Here is a 5,596-nt window from a genome sequence, read left to right as displayed (position 1 = left end):
TAGGCAACAACAATTGGCAAAGTTCAAACACAACCAATAAGTGTTTAATGTTATTCATTTATTCGGTGATTCAGAACATTTTAACTGAGCTAAGAATTCAAGGTGTCATATGTAAAAGTCTGCACAACAGACACAGGGCAGAGCTGGCCTAGAGCACAAATAGGTAATCTTAGAACTACAGACCTTTAAGAAAGAAAAAAAGGAAAGAAGTGATGATGGAAAATGCAAATATATATATAACATATAAATATATATATATATATCTAATATATATAATTATATATATCCCAGTGTAGCTATACTAAGTTAGATATGAAAAGTAAGAGTTTAAACTACATCAGCTCTAAGAGATTTTCTAGGTCTATAATTCTTTGAGTATATACAAGGGTAAGTCATAAAACTATTGGTACTAGGGACCCAGATCATACAGAGAGAAACACCTTTATGCGGTCCTCTGTGATGGGGCATGGCTGCCTTCAGGTTGAGGCTTATGAAAAAGTGAGATGCCTTTGGGGCATTTTATTAGCATACTTGACAGAACTTTGCAACATATACTGATAAACAATTCAACCCTAAACTTTTCTCACTGGCATTACTACTTGTTAATGTGCTTAATAAACCCTTTAGTCATGAAAAAAAAAAAAAGAAAACCCAAAGGGAAGCACACACACAGTATTTCTCAGGCTGAGAGAACTGAAGAAAAAGTTTAAGCTTGTAGTTGCAATATTGAACGATTCTGTGGGCAGAGTATAGAATGACAAAGAAAACATCAAAAGAAGATAGAAGGAATACACAGGGTCACAATACACAAAGAATTGGTTGAAAACCAACTGTTTCAGAAGGTATCACATGATCAAGAACCAATAGTATTCAAGTAATAAATCTAAGCTGCACGCATTTATTGGTAAGCCTCTAGGAATTGATGGAATCCCAATTGAGGTGCTCCAGCAATCAGATGGCATGAGAGAACAACAGAATTTTTGTTGAGGATAATTTGAAGATGTTTGCAGCAGGACATGCACTAACAGAAAACTGCCAGAAATTCAAGTCAATTCAGAAGAGAATATGAATTGAAGAATACAATTACTGATGTCAAATAGATCTTGGCTGAAAGCAGAGAGTCCCAAAAAGAATTAACTGGGTTCTATTGATGCTGCAAATGCTGCAAATGTTTTGATTCTTCAAAACATTCAAGAGGTTTTTCATAGTAGATCTGCCCATTGGAAGGCATCATTTGTTTTATTGAATGTTGTTTGAATGAATGTTGATTATGGCGCTGTGAAATGAAATTCTTGGCAACCTTAATCTTTTTTACACTTATCATGATGTTGATTTGCAGTCCATTTGTGAAGATTTTCTTTTCATTTTTCTTTTTTAAAAATCATTTTATTAGGGGCACATACAACTCTTATCACAATCCACACATACATCAATTGTGTAAAGCACATTTGTATATCCATTGCCTTCATAATTCTCAAAACATTTGCTCTCTACTTAAGCCCCTGCCATCATCTCTTCATTTTCCCCCCTCCCTCCCTGCACCCCCTCCCTCATGAACCCTTGATAATTTATAAATTATTATTTTTTCATATCTTTCACTGTCCGACGTTTCCCTTCACCCCCTTTTCTGTTGTCCATCCCCCAGGGAGGAGGTTATATGTAGATCCTTGTAATCGGCTCCACCTTTCTACCCGCCTTTGCACCCTCCCGGTATTGCCACTCTCACCACTGGTCCTGAAGGGATCATCCGTCATGGATTCCCTGTTTCCCGTTCCTATCTGTACTGGGAGAATTTTGTTTTCTTTATGCTGAGGTGTAATCCATATGGAACAGTATTTTCTTTTCTAGTAACTGCTGTCAGTCCTCTTCACTTTCCGTAAGCAATGTTATGTCATCTACATATTGTATAAGGTGTTAATGAGTTGTCCACTAACCCTGATGCCACCTTCTTCCTCACATGGTCCACTTCTCAGATTATTTTCTTAACCTACAGATTTAATAAGTGTGCTGACAGGATACAAGACCAGCACACATGTTTCCTGAGTTTAAACCAGCTCATTGCTCTGTTAGAAGGATTGCCTCTTGGAATGTGTGCAGGCTCTGCATCAGCACAACACGTTGTTTTGTAGTTCTCCTTCTTTGCAGTGTTATCCATAATTTGTTATGATCCACACGATTGAATTTAAATTTAGCATAGTATGTTCTATAGTCAATATAATACAGGCAATATCTTTCGAGGATTCTCTAATTTCAGCCAAGCTTCATCTGACATCAGCCATATAGTCTGCATTCCACAATCTCTTTTGAATTGGCTTGATCTAATATTTGCCTGTCAATCTACTGATTCAGAGTTGTATTCAGCAACATTTCACTTGAGAATGAAATTGTTCAATAACATCCATATTGTGTTGCATTTCCTTTATTTGAAATGTGCACACGTACGGAACTCTACCAGGTGGTTGGTCACATAATTGTCTTCTGAATGTCTAGGCATATAAGAGAGGGTGTTTCCAGCATGTCATCTGTTTGTTGAAATAGATTTTGTTAAATCCACACATTCAATGCAGACGAGTTCTTCCTTCATTACCACTGGTTCTTAGTCATGTGATATCTCTTGCAATGATTGAAACTTGTACCACTGTTTGTGTGTGTGTGCAGTGACCATATGTACATCTTTTGTATTCTTTGGATGCTTACTACCTTGTTCCATATTTCCCCATAGAATCCTTTAACTAGAGGCTTGAATTTTTTCTTCAATTCTTTTATCTTGAGCATATTTTCTCATATATGTCTATGTTTGGGGCACTAGTGTTGAATGCTTCAAATCTCTTCTTGAGATACTCTATGTTCAAGGTTATCTCATGTACTAGGGTCATGCTATTAGGAAGGACTAGTACTTGGAAAAGAACATAATGGCTGGCAGAGCAGAGAGTTAGTGAAAAAGAAGTAGTTCTCCAATGAGATGGCTTGACACGGCGGCTGCAACAATGGGCTGACATAGCAGTCGTTGTGAGGATGGTGCAGGGCAGGCTGTGTTTTGTTCTGTTGTACGCTGGATTTCTGTGAACCAGAATTTACTTGACAGCACCGAATAGGAACAGCAACATGCTTAAAGTAGTGCTTTCATTCTTGTGAACTTGCGTTAACTTTGTTCAGCTTTTATTGAACTTTCATAGGAGCAATTGATACAAGCAGTCAGCAACCTTCACTTTTCTGACTGATGTTGCTGAACTTCTCCATAGTTTCTGTCCACAGCTGTAATTGCATGATCCGTGTGTGTTCCATTCAATAAGGTCTAGGTGTATGGCCTCTCTTAATGTAAAAAGATATTTGCACTGAATAACTCAAAGTGTTGCAAAATTCTACCATGTGGTTTTAGGCATTGGTTCTTTTACCAACCCATCATTTTAAATGATTAATCCATATTTTTTATTGCTAACGTTCTCATTCCAATCATCAATAATTATCAAAGCACCTTGAGTACATATTTGAACAAATGTACTTTTTAATTTGGTAAAAAATTTCAGTTTCATCATCTTCCCCCATCCCCTGCCCCAACTCTTTCATTGACAGATGAGTCACATATCATACAATTCAATAGTTCCATCACATCCAGAAGAGTTGTACCATTGTCACCAAAGTTTTAGAACATTTTCTTCATTCTTGTACTTGTTATAAGTTTCCCATCCCCCCCCCTCACCATAGTTTCTGGTTTAGTTATGATTGTGGCTCTTATTACTTTGTTATTTTTGTTAATCTTTTTAATCAATGTTTTCTATATATGAGATGCAGGATAGGCAAATCTATAGAGACAGTAGCTGGATTAATGGTTCCTATTTTCTTTATCTTTTAACTAGTGCTTGGTGTGTAAATTTGAATAATAGTCATAAGAGCTGAAATTTCTTTTATCTGGAGTTTCTTTTAAGCATATACATCACATGCTTTCACTGACGTCATTCTACTTCACGAGAGGCCTTGAAACTTTCCCCCATAAATACAGTGCCTTTCCTTTTCAATTTGTCCTTCCTGGCATTATAGACCATATGGTTATCTGATCAAGTGGTCAGTACCTGTGCATTTCAGCACACTGGGGCTTAGGATATCAATTTTAAGTATACTTTTTCGTACAATTTGACAATTTCCCATATTTCTAGGTTTAAACTTTGTCCATCCCAAGTTCTGATGATTAATGGATGTTCACAGGTGTGTCCTCGTGTGGAATCATTCCACATCAGCGGCTGCAGGCCCCCAAAGCTTTCCCGGTTCGCACTTTGATTCCCAGAGCGTTGGTTCTGCTGTGCAGAGGGAGATCTTCCCCAGACATAGTGTGAGTGCCTCCCAACACGAGGGGTTCATATTCATGCACTAGAACACTGAAATTTTATTAAGACAGGATTCAAGAGTAAACATATTTCAAATGAGATTAATTTGGCTATGAATGCCTAACAACTACTCTTATCAAATTGTGATGAATATCAAATTAGGATCAGGGTGTTATTCTCTCAGATTATATCACTTTAGGTGAATGCTCTGTATGTGTCAAGTGTGTTTACTGCCTTAATGTTCTTAAAAGATTGTGTTAATTTCAATGATTAAAATAATTTTTGTGTGTGTGACCAGTGACTATTTTATTTCCTAAATCCATAAATATTGCTGCATGAGCGCACAGAGAGCTCACAACTTGGTATCAACATAAAAATCTGAGGCTACCACATATTCTTAGGTTATTTTTCAGGATTATATATTGATTAGAAGACTTCTTCTCTTTTATCCATTATGCCCTTGGGCATTTAAGAGAGGCGAAGAAAAGGTGAACTAAGTTTGTAGAGAATGAATTACATGAAACAGAAGGATTCAGAAAGATTAGCCAGCCAGGCAGGGCATTTGGGAATCTACAAACTATTGCGCATTCATCTTTTTGTTGCTTACCAAAGGGGTTAAGTAGCACATTGATCTTCAAAGGACAATAAATTGTGCATACTCCGCAGTCATCTCCTCTTTGTGCCTACAAATTGTGTATCATGCAGAACTGAATTCTTCAGGAGCCACATTTTATGTAGAGGAAAACCTCACATCAGCTTTCTGATTCTGATTTACAATTGCATCACACTTGTACAGGAGGAAAAAAACACTCTTATTTTTTTCTTTTGGTATAGTTTAATTGATTTATTAAATAATGTGTAACATTAATACTACTAATACTACTTGAGTAAGATAAAGAGTAGCAATATAATAATATACTAATATAATAGTGGTATCACCAACCAATATAAGAGATGGACCATTACTGGTGCCGTTGAAGTTTCCTGTGTACCCCTCCCCGATTTCACACCTCTAGAAGCTGCTGTCTTAGATGTTCGCATCTCTAACAATACGGTCCTCATTTTCTAGGGATTTGAAATTTACACAAAGAGAATCATTCTGAATTTGATTTACTTTGATCTAGCTTTCTGTCCTTTAAGACTCATTTATTTTGATGTCTGTAGTTGTAATTAATTCATTTTTACTGCTATAGAGTAAAAATTAAAAAAATAAATGCAAAAGGGGCATAGGGAAAAAGCTACTGCATACAAACATTCCTGGGGTGAGGACCAGG

The sequence above is a fragment of the Echinops telfairi genome, unplaced genomic scaffold (assembly GCF_000313985.2).
Source record: "Echinops telfairi isolate 266 unplaced genomic scaffold, ASM31398v2 ScPeMD7_1;HRSCAF=3_0, whole genome shotgun sequence".
In the NCBI taxonomy this organism is placed as follows: Eukaryota; Metazoa; Chordata; class Mammalia; order Afrosoricida; family Tenrecidae; genus Echinops; species Echinops telfairi.
The sequence above is the reverse complement of the archived record's forward strand: the minus strand, read 5'-3'. Positions refer to the sequence as shown.